This window comes from Heterodontus francisci, unplaced genomic scaffold (assembly GCF_036365525.1).
Source record: "Heterodontus francisci isolate sHetFra1 unplaced genomic scaffold, sHetFra1.hap1 HAP1_SCAFFOLD_96_2, whole genome shotgun sequence".
NCBI lineage: Eukaryota > Metazoa > Chordata > Chondrichthyes > Heterodontiformes > Heterodontidae > Heterodontus > Heterodontus francisci.
Genome location: NW_027141332.1, coordinates 4,302,286 through 4,316,926, shown reverse-complemented (window position 1 = coordinate 4,316,926; position 14,641 = coordinate 4,302,286).

Below are 14,641 nucleotides of genomic sequence, written 5' to 3'. Positions count from 1 at the left end.
CTGAAACTCTCTGACACTGTATGACACTCTGTGACACTCTTTGACAATCTCAGACACTGTCTGACTCTATCTGAAACTCTCTGACACTCCCTGACACTGTCTGAAGCTCTCTGACACTCTCTGACACTCTCTGAAACTATCTGAAACTCTCTGACACTCTCTGACACTCTCTGAAATTCTCTGACAATCTCTGACACACTCAGACACTCTCTGACACTCTCTGACACTTTCTGAAACTCTCTGACACTATCTGACACTTTCTGAATCTCTCGGACACTCTCTGAATCTCTCTGAAACTCTCCGACACTCTCTGACACTCACTGACACTCTGTGGCAATCACTGACACTCTCTGAAGATCTCTGAAACTCTCTGAAAATCTCTGACACTCTCTGAAACTCTGTGACACTCTCTGAAACACTCTGACACTCTCTGATACTCTCCGGCACACTCAGAAACTGTCAGAAACTCTCAGGCACTCTCTGACACTCTCAGAAATACTCTGAAACTCTCTGACACTCTATGAAACCCTCTGACACTCTCTGACACTCTCTGACACTCTCTGAAACTCTCTGACACTATCTGACACTTTCTGAATCTCTCGGACACTCTCTGAATCTCTCTGAATCTCCGACACTCTATGACACTCTCTGAAACTTTCTGGCACTCTCTGACACTCTCTGAAGATCTCTGGCACTCTCTGAAAATCTCTGAAACTCTCCGAAACTCTGTGACACTCTCTGAAACTTTCTGGCTCTCTCTGACACTCTCTGAAGATCTCTAAAACTCTTTGACACTCTCTGACACACTCAGAAACTCTCTGAAACTCTCTGAAACTCTCTGACACTCTCTGACACTCTCTGAAACTCTCTGACAATCTCTGGCACTCTCAGACACTCTCAGACACTCTCTGAAGATCTCTGAAACTCTCTGACACTATCTGACACTTTCTGAATCTCTCGGACACTCTCTGAATCTCTCTGAAACTCTCTGACACTCTGTGACACTCACTGAAACTTTCTCGCACTCTCTGACACTCTCTGAAGATCTCTGAAACTCTCTGAAAATCTCTGACACTCACTGACACTCTGTGGCACTCACTGACACTCTCTGAAGATCTCTGAAACTCTCTGAAAATCTCTGACACTCTCTGAAACTCTGCGACACTCTCTGACACTCTCCGGCACACTCAAAAACTGTCAGAAACTCTCAGGCACTCTCTGACACTCTCAGAAATTCTCTGAAACTCTCTGACACTCTCTGAAACCCCCTGACACTCTCTGACATTCTCTGACACTCTCTGAAACTCTCTGACACTATCTGACACTTTCTGAATCTCTCGGACACACTCTGAATCTCTCTGAAACTCTCCGTCACTCTATGACACTCTCTGAAACTTTCTGGCACTCTCTGAAACTCTGTGACACTCTCTGAAAGACTCGGACACTCTCTGACAATCTCAGACACTCTCTGACACTCTCTGACACTTTCTGAAACTCTCTGACACTATCTGACTCTTTCTGAAACTCTCGGACACTCTCTGACACACTCTGCAACTCTATGACACTCTGTGACACTCTCTGACACTCTCTGAATCTCTCTGAAAAGCTCTGACACTCTGTGACACTCTCTGAAACTCTCTGACACTCCCTGACACTCTCTGACTCTCTCTAAAAATTTCTGACACTCTCTGACACTCTCTGAACATCTCTGAAACTCTCTGAATCTCTCTGACACTCTCTGACACTCCCTGACACTCTCTGAAACTCTCTGACACTCTCTGCAACTCTTTGACACTCTTTGACAATCTCAGACACTGTCTGACTCCATCTGAAACTCTCTGACACTCTCTGACACTCCCTGACACTGTCTGAAGCTCTCTGACACTCTCTGACACTCTCTGAAACTCTCTGAAACTCTCTGACACTCTCTGAAACTCTCTGACAATCTCTGACACTCTCAGACACTCTCTGACACTCTCTGACACTTTCTGAAAGTCTCTGACACAATCTGACACTTTCTGAATCTCTCGGACACTCTCTGAATCTCTCTGAAACTCTCCGACACTCTGTGACACTCTCTGAAACTTTCTGGATCTCTCTGACACTCTCTGAAGATCTCTGAAACTCTTTGACACTCTCTGGCACTCTCTGAATCTCTCTGAAACTCTCCGACACTCTGTGACACTCTCTGAAACTTTCTGGATCTCTCTGACACTCTCTGAAGATCTCTGAAACTCTTTGACACTCTCTGGCACTCTCTGAAACTCTCTGAAATTCTCTGACACTCTCTGAAACTCTCTGAAACTCTGTGACAATCTCTGGCACTCTCAGACACTCTCAGACACTCTCTGAAGATCTCTGAAACTCTCTGACACTCTCTGACACTCCCTGACACTGTCTGAAGCTCTCTGACACTCTCTGACACTCTCTGAAACTCTCTGAAACTCTCTGACACTCTCTGAAACCCCCTGACACTCTCTGACATTCTCTGACACTCTCTGAAACTCTCTGACACTATCTGACACTTTCTGAATCTCTCGGACACACTCTGAATCTCTCTGAAACTCTCCGTCACTCTATGACACTCTCTGAAACTTTCTGGCACTCTCTGAAACTCTGTGACACTCTCTGAAAGACTCGGACACTCTCTGACAATCTCAGACACTCTCTGACACTCTCTGACACTTTCTGAAACTCTCTGACACTATCTGACTCTTTCTGAAACTCTCGGACACTCTCTGACACACTCTGCAACTCTATGACACTCTGTGACACTCTCTGACACTCTCTGAATCTCTCTGAAAAGCTCTGACACTCTGTGACACTCTCTGAAACTCTCTGACACTCCCTGACACTCTCTGACTCTCTCTAAAAATTTCTGACACTCTCTGACACTCTCTGAACATCTCTGAAACTCTCTGAATCTCTCTGACACTCTCTGACACTCCCTGACACTCTCTGAAACTCTCTGACACTCTCTGCAACTCTTTGACACTCTTTGACAATCTCAGACACTGTCTGACTCCATCTGAAACTCTCTGACACTCTCTGACACTCCCTGACACTGTCTGAAGCTCTCTGACACTCTCTGACACTCTCTGAAACTCTCTGAAACTCTCTGACACTCTCTGAAACTCTCTGACAATCTCTGACACTCTCAGACACTCTCTGACACTCTCTGACACTTTCTGAAAGTCTCTGACACAATCTGACACTTTCTGAATCTCTCGGACACTCTCTGAATCTCTCTGAAACTCTCCGACACTCTGTGACACTCTCTGAAACTTTCTGGATCTCTCTGACACTCTCTGAAGATCTCTGAAACTCTTTGACACTCTCTGGCACTCTCTGAATCTCTCTGAAACTCTCCGGCACTCTGTGACACTCTCTGAAACTTTCTGGATCTCTCTGACACTCTCTGAAGATCTCTGAAACTCTTTGACACTCTCTGGCACTCTCTGAAACTCTCTGAAATTCTCTGACACTCTCTGAAACTCTCTGAAACTCTGTGACAATCTCTGGCACTCTCAGACACTCTCAGACACTCTCTGAAGATCTCTGAAACTCTCTGACACTCTCTGACACTCCCTGACACTGTCTGAAGCTCTCTGACACTCTCTGACACTCTCTGAAACTCTCTGAAACTCTCTGACACTCTCTGAAACTCTCTGACAATCTCTGACACTCTCAGACACTCTCTGACACTATCTGACACTTTCTGAAACTCTCTGACACAATCTGACACTTTCTGAATCTCTCTGAAACTCTCCGACACTCTGTGACACTCTCTGAAACTTTCTGGCTCTCTCTGACACTCTCTGAAGATCTCTGAAACTCTTTGACACTCTCTGACACTCTCTGAAACTCTCTGAAACTCTCTGACACTCTCTGACACTCTCTGAAACTCTGTGACAATCTCTGGCACTCTCAGACACTCTCAAACACTCTCTGAAGATCTCTGAAGCTCTCTGACACTATCTGACACTTTCTGAATCTCTCGGACACTCTCTGAATCTCTCTGAAACTCTCCGACACTCTGTGACACTCACTGAAACTTTCTCGCACTCTCTGACACTCTCTGAATATCTCTGAAACTCTCTGAAAGTCTCTGACACTATCAGAAACTCTGTGAAACTCTCTGAAACACTCTGACACTCTCTGACATTCTCATACACTCACTGACACTCTCTGACACTTTCTGAAACTCTCTGACACTATCTGACACTTTCTGAAACTCTCGGACACTCTCTGACACACTCTGCAACTCTGTGTCACTCTGTGACACTCTCTGACACTCTCTGAATCTCTCTGAAACTCGCTGACACTCTGTGACACTCTCTGTAACTCTCTGAAACTCCCTGACACTCTCTGACTATCTCTGAAACTTTCTGACACTCTCTGACACTCTCTGAACATCTCTGAAACTCTCTGAAAATCTCTGACACTCTCTGACACTCTGTGACACTCTCAGATACTCTCTGACTCCCGCAGACACACTTCGACACACTCAGAAACTCTCAGAAACTCTCTGGCACTCTCTGACACTCTCAGAAAGTCTCTGAAACTCTCTGAAACTCTCTGAAACTCTCTGACACTCTCTGACACTCTCTGACACTCTCTGAAACTCTTTGACACTCTTTGACACTCTCAGACACTGTCTGACTCTCTCTGAAACTCTCTGACACTCTCTGACTCTCCCTGACACTCTCTGAAACTCTCTGACACTCTCTGACACTCTCTGAAACTCTTTGATACTTTTTGACAATCTCAGACACTGTCTGACTCTATCTGAAACTCTCTGACACTCCCTGACACTGTCTGAAGCTCTCTGACACTCTCTGACACTCTCTGACACTCTCTGAAACTCTCTGAAACTCTCTGACACTCTCTGACACTCACTGAGACTGTCTGAAACTCTCTGACAATCTCTGGCACTCTCAGACACTCTCTGACACTCTCTGACACTTTCTGAAACTCTCTGACACTATCTGACACTTTATGAATCTCTCAGACACTCTCAGAAACTCTCTGACACTCTCTGAAACTGTCTGACACTCTGTGACAATCTCTTACACTCTCTGAATCTCTCTGAAGCACTCTGACACTCTGTGACACTCTCTGAAACTCTCTGACACTCTCTGAAACTTTCTGACACTCTCTGAAACTCTCTGAAGCTCTCTGAAACTCTCTGACTCTCTCAGAAACACTCAGAAACTCTCTGAAAGTCTCTGAAACACTCTGACACTCTCTGACACTCTCTGAGACTCTCTGAAACTCTCTGACGCTCTCTGACACTCTCTGAAACTCTCTGGAACTCTCTGACACTCTCTGACACTGTCTGAAACTCTCTGACAATCTCTGACACTCTCAGACACTCTCTGACTCTCTGACACTTTCTGAAACTCTCTGACACTATCTGACACTTTCTCAATCTCTCGGAGACTATCTGAATCGCTCTGAAACTCTCCGACACTCTGTGACACACTCTGAAACTTTCTGGCACTCTCTGAAACTCTCTGAAGATCTCTGAAACTCTCTGAAAATCTCTGACACTCCCTGAAACTCTGTGACACTCTCTGAAACACTCTGACACTCTCTGACATTCTCAGACACTCTCTGACACTCTCTGACACTCTCTGAAACTTTCTGACACTTTCTGAACATCGATGAAACTCTGTGTCACTCTGTGACACTCTCTGCAACTCTCTGACACTCTCTGACACTCTGTGACACTCTCAGATACTCTCTGACTCCCGCAGACACTCTTCGACACACTCAGAATCTCTCAGAAACTCTCCGGCACTCTCTGACACTCTCGGAAAGTCTCTGAAACTCTCTGACACTCTGTGAAACTCTCTGACACTCTCAGAAACTCTCTGAAACTCTTTGACACTCTTTGACACTCTCAGACACTGTCTGTCTCTCTCTGAAACTCTCTGACACTCTCTGAAACTCTCTGAAACTGTCTGACACACTCTGTCACTCTCTGACACTCTCTGAAGCTCTCTGAAACACTCTGACACTCTGTGACACTCTCTGAAACTCTCTGACACTCTCTGAAACTTTCTGACACTCTCTGAAACTCTCTGAAGCTCTCTGAAACTCTCTGAAACTCTCTGACTCTCTCAGAAACACTCAGAAACTCTCTGAAACTCTCTGACACTGTCTGAAACTCTGTGACACTCTTTGACAATCTCAGACACTGTCTGACTCCATCTGAAACTCTCTGACACTCCCTGACACTGTCTGAAGCTCTCTGACACTCTCTGACACTCTCTGAAACTCTCTGAAACTCTCTGACACTCTCTGACACTCTCTGAAACTCTCTGACAATCTCTGACACTCTCAGACACTCTCTGACACTCTCTGACACTTTCTGAAACTCTCTGACACTATCTGACACTTTCTGAATCTCTCGGACACTCTCTGAATCTCTCTGAAACTCTCCGACACTCTGTGACACTCTCTGAAACTTTCTGGCACTCTCAGACACTCTCTGAAGATCTCTGAAACTCTTTGAAAATCTCTGACACTCTCTGAAACTCTCTGACACTCACTGACACTCTGTGGCACTCACTGACACTCTCTGAAGATCTCTGAAACTCTCTGAAAATCTCTGACACTCTCTGAAACTCTCTGACACTCTCCGGCACACTCAGAAACTGTCAGAAACTCTCAGGCACTCTCTGACACTCTCAGAAATTCTCTGAAACTCTCTGACACTCTCTGAAACCCTCTGACACTCTCTGACACTCTCTGACACTCTCTGAAACTCTCTGACACTATCTGACACTTTCTGAATCTCTCGGACACTCTCTGAATCTCTATGAAACTCTCCGACACTCTATGACACTCTCTGAAACTTTCTGGCACACTCTGACACTCTCTGAAGATCTCTGGCACTCTCTGAAAATCTCTGACACTCTCTGAAACTCTGTGACACTCTCTGAAAGACTCTGACACTCTCTGACAATCTCAGACACTCTCTGACACTCTCTGACACTTTCTGAAAGTCTCTGACACAATCTGACACTTTCTGAATCTCTCGGACACTCTCTGAATCTCTCTGAAACTCTCCGACACTCTGTGACACTCTCTGAAACTTTCTGGATCTCTCTGACAATCTCTGAAGATCTCTGAAACTCTTTGACACTCTCTGGCACTCTCTGAATCTCTCTGAAACTCTCCGACACTCTGTGACACTCTCTGAAACTTTCTGGATCTCTCTGACACTCTCTGAAGATCTCTGAAACTCTTTGACACTCTCTGGCACTCTCTGAAACTCTCTGAAATTCTCTGACACTCTCTGAAACTCTCTGAAACTCTGTGACAATCTCTGGCACTCTCAGACACTCTCAGACACTCTCTGAAGATCTCTGAAACTCTCTGACACTCTCTGACACTCCCTGACACTGTCTGAAGCTCTCTGACACTCTCTGACACTCTCTGAAACTCTCTGAAACTCTCTGACACTCTCTGAAACTCTCTGACAATCTCTGACACTCTCAGACACTCTCTGACACTATCTGACACTTTCTGAAACTCTCTGACACAATCTGACACTTTCTGAATCTCTCTGAAACTCTCCGACACTCTGTGACACTCTCTGAAACTTTCTGGCTCTCTCTGACACTCTCTGAAGATCTCTGAAACTCTTTGACACTCTCTGACACTCTCTGAAACTCTCTGAAACTCTCTGACACTCTCTGACACTCTCTGAAACTCTGTGACAATCTCTGGCACTCTCAGACACTCTCAAACACTCTCTGAAGATCTCTGAAGCTCTCTGACACTATCTGACACTTTCTGAATCTCTCGGACACTCTCTGAATCTCTCTGAAACTCTCCGACACTCTGTGACACTCACTGAAACTTTCTCGCACTCTCTGACACTCTCTGAATATCTCTGAAACTCTCTGAAAATCTCTGACACTATCAGAAACTCTGTGAAACTCTCTGAAACACTCTGACACTCTCTGACATTCTCATACACTCACTGACACTCTCTGACACTTTCTGAAACTCTCTGACACTATCTGACACTTTCTGAAACTCTCGGACACTCTCTGACACACTCTGCAACTCTGTGTCACTCTGTGACACTCTCTGACACTCTCTGAATCTCTCTGAAACTCGCTGACACTCTGTGACACTCTCTGTAACTCTCTGAAACTCCCTGACACTCTCTGACTATCTCTGAAACTTTCTGACACTCTCTGACACTCTCTGAACATCTCTGAAACTCTCTGAAAATCTCTGACACTCTCTGACACTCTGTGACACTCTCAGATACTCTCTGACTCCCGCAGACACACTTCGACACACTCAGAAACTCTCAGAAACTCTCTGGCACTCTCTGACACTCTCAGAAAGTCTCTGAAACTCTCTGAAACTCTCTGAAACTCTCTGACACTCTCTGACACTCTCTGACACTCTCTGAAACTCTTTGACACTCTTTGACACTCTCAGACACTGTCTGACTCTCTCTGAAACTCTCTGACACTCTCTGACTCTCCCTGACACTCTCTGAAACTCTCTGACACTCTCTGACACTCTCTGAAACTCTTTGATACTTTTTGACAATCTCAGACACTGTCTGACTCTATCTGAAACTCTCTGACACTCCCTGACACTGTCTGAAGCTCTCTGACACTCTCTGACACTCTCTGAAACTATCTGAAACTCTCTGACACTCTCTGAAATTCTCTGACAATCTCTGACACACTCAGACACTCTCTGACACTCTCTGACACTTTCTGAAACTCTCTGACACTCTCTGACACTTTCTGAAACTCTCTGACACTATCTGACACTTTCTGAATCTCTCTGACACTCTCTGAAACTCTTTGATACTTTTTGACAATCTCAGACACTGTCTGACTCTATCTGAAACTCTCTGAAACTCTCTGACACTCTCTGACACTCACTGAGACTGTCTGAAACTCTCTGACAATCTCTGGCACTCTCAGACACTCTCTGACACTCTCTGACACTTTCTGAAACTCTCTGACACTATCTGACACTTTATGAATCTCTCAGACACTCTCAGAAACTCTCTGACACTCTCTGAAACTGTCTGACACTCTGTGACAATCTCTTACACTCTCTGAATCTCTCTGAAGCACTCTGACACTCTGTGACACTCTCTGAAACTCTCTGACACTCTCTGAAACTTTCTGACACTCTCTGAAACTCTCTGAAGCTCTCTGAAACTCTCTGACTCTCTCAGAAACACTCAGAAACTCTCTGAAAGTCTCTGAAACACTCTGACACTCTCTGACACTCTCTGAGACTCTCTGAAACTCTCTGACGCTCTCTGACACTCTCTGACACTGTCTGAAACTCTCTGACAATCTCTGACACTCTCAGACACTCTCTGACTCTCTGACACTTTCTGAAACTCTCTGACACTATCTGACACTTTCTCAATCTCTCGGACACTATCTGAATCGCTCTGAAACTCTCCGACACTCTGTGACACACTCTGAAACTTTCTGGCACTCTCTGAAACTCTCTGAAGATCTCTGAAACTCTCTGAAAATCTCTGACACTCCCTGAAACTCTGTGACACTCTCTGAAACACTCTGACACTCTCTGACATTCTCAGACACTCTCTGACACTCTCTGACACTCTCTGAAACTTTCTGACACTTTCTGAACATCGATGAAACTCTGTGTCACTCTGTGACACTCTCTGCAACTATCTGACACTCTCTGACACTCTGTGACTCTCTCAGATACTCTCTGACTCCCGCAGACACTCTTCGACACACTCAGAATCTCTCAGAAACTCTCCGGCACTCTCTGACACTCTCGGAAAGTCTCTGAAACTCTCTGACACTCTGTGAAACTCTCTGACACTCTCAGAAACTCTCTGAAACTCTTTGACACTCTTTGACACTCTCAGACACTGTCTGTCTCTCTCTGAAACTCTCTGACACTCTCTGAAACTCTCTGAAACTGTCTGACACACTCTGTCACTCTCTGACACTCTCTGAAGCTCTCTGAAACACTCTGACACTCTGTGACACTCTCTGAAACTCTCTGACACTCTCTGAAACTTTCTGACACTCTCTGAAACTCTCTGAAGCTCTCTGAAACTCTCTGAAACTCTCTGACTCTCTCAGAAACACTCAGAAACTCTCTGAAACTCTCTGACACTGTCTGAAACTCTGTGACACTCTTTGACAATCTCAGACACTGTCTGACTCCATCTGAAACTCTCTGACACTCCCTGACACTGTCTGAAGCTCTCTGACACTCTCTGACACTCTCTGAAACTCTCTGAAACTCTCTGACACTCTCTGACACTCTCTGAAACTCTCTGACAATCTCTGACACTCTCAGACATTCTCTGACACTCTCTGACACTTTCTGAAACTCTCTGACACTATCTGACACTTTCTGAATCTCTCGGACACTCTCTGAATCTCTCTGAAACTCTCCGACACTCTGTGACACTCTCTGAAACTTTCTGGCACTCTCAGACACTCTCTGAAGATCTCTGAAACTCTTTGAAAATCTCTGACACTCTCTGAAACTCTCTGACACTCACTGACACTCTGTGGCACTCACTGACACTCTCTGAAGATCTCTGAAACTCTCTGAAAATCTCTGACACTCTCTGAAACTCTCTGACACTCTCCGGCACACTCAGAAACTGTCAGAAACTCTCAGGCACTCTCTGACACTCTCAGAAATTCTCTGAAACTCTCTGACACTCTGAAACCCTCTGACACTCTCTGACACTCTCTGACACTCTCTGAAACTCTCTGACACTATCTGACACTTTCTGAATCTCTCGGACACTCTCTGAATCTCTATGAAACTCTCCGACACTCTATGCCACTCTCTGAAACTTTCTGGCACACTCTGACACTCTCTGAAGATCTCTGGCACTCTCTGAAAATCTCTGACACTCTCTGACACTGTCTGAAGCTCTCTGACACTCTCTGACACTCTCTGAAACTCTCTGAAACTCTCTGACACTCTCTGACACTCTCTGAAACTCTCTGACAATCTCTGACACTCTCAGACATTCTCTGACACTCTCTGACACTTTCTGAAACTCTCTGACACTATCTGACACTTTCTGAATCTCTCGGACACTCTCTGAATCTCTCTGAAACTCTCCGACACTCTGTGACACTCTCTGAAACTTTCTGGCACTCTCAGACACTCTCTGAAGATCTCTGAAACTCTTTGAAAATCTCTGACACTCTCTGAAACTCTCTGACACTCACTGACACTCTGTGGCACTCACTGACACTCTCTGAAGATCTCTGAAACTCTCTGAAAATCTCTGACACTCTCTGAAACTCTCTGACACTCTCCGGCACACTCAGAAACTGTCAGAAACTCTCAGGCACTCTCTGACACTCTCAGAAATTCTCTGAAACTCTCTGACACTCTCTGAAACCCTCTGACACTCTCTGACACTCTCTGACACTCTCTGAAACTCTCTGACACTATCTGACACTTTCTGAATCTCTCGGACACTCTCTGAATCTCTATGAAACTCTCCGACACTCTATGACACTCTCTGAAACTTTCTGGCACACTCTGACACTCTCTGAAGATCTCTGGCACTCTCTGAAAATCTCTGACACTCTCTGAAACTCTGTGACACTCTCTGAAAGACTCTGACACTCTCTGACAATCTCAGACACTCTCTGACACTCTCTGACACTTTCTGAAAGTCTCTGACACAATCTGACACTTTCTGAATCTCTCGGACACTCTCTGAATCTCTCTGAAACTCTCCGACACTCTGTGACACTCTCTGAAACTTTCTGGATCTCTCTGACAATCTCTGAAGATCTCTGAAACTCTTTGACACTCTCTGGCACTCTCTGAATCTCTCTGAAACTCTCCGACACTCTGTGACACTCTCTGAAACTTTCTGGATCTCTCTGACACTCTCTGAAGATCTCTGAAACTCTTTGACACTCTCTGGCACTCTCTGAAACTCTCTGAAATTCTCTGACACTCTCTGAAACTCTCTGAAACTCTGTGACAATCTCTGGCACTCTCAGACACTCTCAGACACTCTCTGAAGATCTCTGAAACTCTCTGACACTCTCTGACACTCCCTGACACTGTCTGAAGCTCTCTGACACTCTCTGACACTCTCTGAAACTCTCTGAAACTCTCTGACACTCTCTGAAACTCTCTGACAATCTCTGACACTCTCAGACACTCTCTGACACTATCTGACACTTTCTGAAACTCTCTGACACAATCTGACACTTTCTGAATCTCTCTGAAACTCTCCGACACTCTGTGACACTCTCTGAAACTTTCTGGCTCTCTCTGACACTCTCTGAAGATCTCTGAAACTCTTTGACACTCTCTGACACTCTCTGAAACTCTCTGAAACTCTCTGACACTCTCTGACACTCTCTGAAACTCTGTGACAATCTCTGGCACTCTCAGACACTCTCAAACACTCTCTGAAGATCTCTGAAGCTCTCTGACACTATCTGACACTTTCTGAATCTCTCGGACACTCTCTGAATCTCTCTGAAACTCTCCGACACTCTGTGACACTCACTGAAACTTTCTCGCACTCTCTGACACTCTCTGAATATCTCTGAAACTCTCTGAAAATCTCTGACACTATCAGAAACTCTGTGAAACTCTCTGAAACACTCTGACACTCTCTGACATTCTCATACACTCACTGACACTCTCTGACACTTTCTGAAACTCTCTGACACTATCTGACACTTTCTGAAACTCTCGGACACTCTCTGACACACTCTGCAACTCTGTGTCACTCTGTGACACTCTCTGACACTCTCTGAATCTCTCTGAAACTCGCTGACACTCTGTGACACTCTCTGTAACTCTCTGAAACTCCCTGACACTCTCTGACTATCTCTGAAACTTTCTGACACTCTCTGACACTCTCTGAACATCTCTGAAACTCTCTGAAAATCTCTGACACTCTCTGACACTCTGTGACACTCTCAGATACTCTCTGACTCCCGCAGACACACTTCGACACACTCAGAAACTCTCAGAAACTCTCTGGCACTCTCTGACACTCTCAGAAAGTCTCTGAAACTCTCTGAAACTCTCTGAAACTCTCTGACACTCTCTGACACTCTCTGACACTCTCTGAAACTCTTTGACACTCTTTGACACTCTCAGACACTGTCTGACTCTCTCTGAAACTCTCTGACACTCTCTGACTCTCCCTGACACTCTCTGAAACTCTCTGACACTCTCTGACACTCTCTGAAACTCTTTGATACTTTTTGACAATCTCAGACACTGTCTGACTCTATCTGAAACTCTCTGACACTCCCTGACACTGTCTGAAGCTCTCTGACACTCTCTGACACTCTCTGACACTCTCTGAAACTCTCTGAAACTCTCTGACACTCTCTGACACTCACTGAGACTGTCTGAAACTCTCTGACAATCTCTGGCACTCTCAGACACTCTCTGACACTCTCTGACACTTTCTGAAACTCTCTGACACTATCTGACACTTTATGAATCTCTCAGACACTCTCAGAAACTCTCTGACACTCTCTGAAACTGTCTGACACTCTGTGACAATCTCTTACACTCTCTGAATCTCTCTGAAGCACTCTGACACTCTGTGACACTCTCTGAAACTCTCTGACACTCTCTGAAACTTTCTGACACTCTCTGAAACTCTCTGAAGCTCTCTGAAACTCTCTGACTCTCTCAGAAACACTCAGAAACTCTCTGAAAGTCTCTGAAACACTCTGACACTCTCTGACACTCTCTGAGACTCTCTGAAACTCTCTGACGCTCTCTGACACTCTCTGACACTGTCTGAAACTCTCTGACAATCTCTGACACTCTCAGACACTCTCTGACTCTCTGACACTTTCTGAAACTCTCTGACACTATCTGACACTTTCTCAATCTCTCGGACACTATCTGAATCGCTCTGAAACTCTCCGACACTCTGTGACACACTCTGAAACTTTCTGGCACTCTCTGAAACTCTCTGAAGATCTCTGAAACTCTCTGAAAATCTCTGACACTCCCTGAAACTCTGTGACACTCTCTGAAACACTCTGACACTCTCTGACATTCTCAGACACTCTCTGACACTCTCTGACACTCTCTGAAACTTTCTGACACTTTCTGAACATCGATGAAACTCTGTGTCACTCTGTGACACTCTCTGCAACTATCTGACACTCTCTGACACTCTGTGACTCTCTCAGATACTCTCTGACTCCCGCAGACACTCTTCGACACACTCAGAATCTCTCAGAAACTCTCCGGCACTCTCTGACACTCTCGGAAAGTCTCTGAAACTCTCTGACACTCTGTGAAACTCTCTGACACTCTCAGAAACTCTCTGAAACTCTTTGACACTCTTTGACACTCTCAGACACTGTCTGTCTCTCTCTGAAACTCTCTGACACTCTCTGAAACTCTCTGAAACTGTCTGACACACTCTGTCACTCTCTGACACTCTCTGAAGCTCTCTGAAACACTCTGACACTCTGTGACACTCTCTGAAACTCTCTGACACTCTCTGAAACTTTCTGACACTCTCTGAAACTCTCTGAAGCTCTCTGAAACTCTCTGAAACTCTCTGACTCTCTCAGAAACACTCAGAAACTCTCTGAAACTCTCTGACACTGTC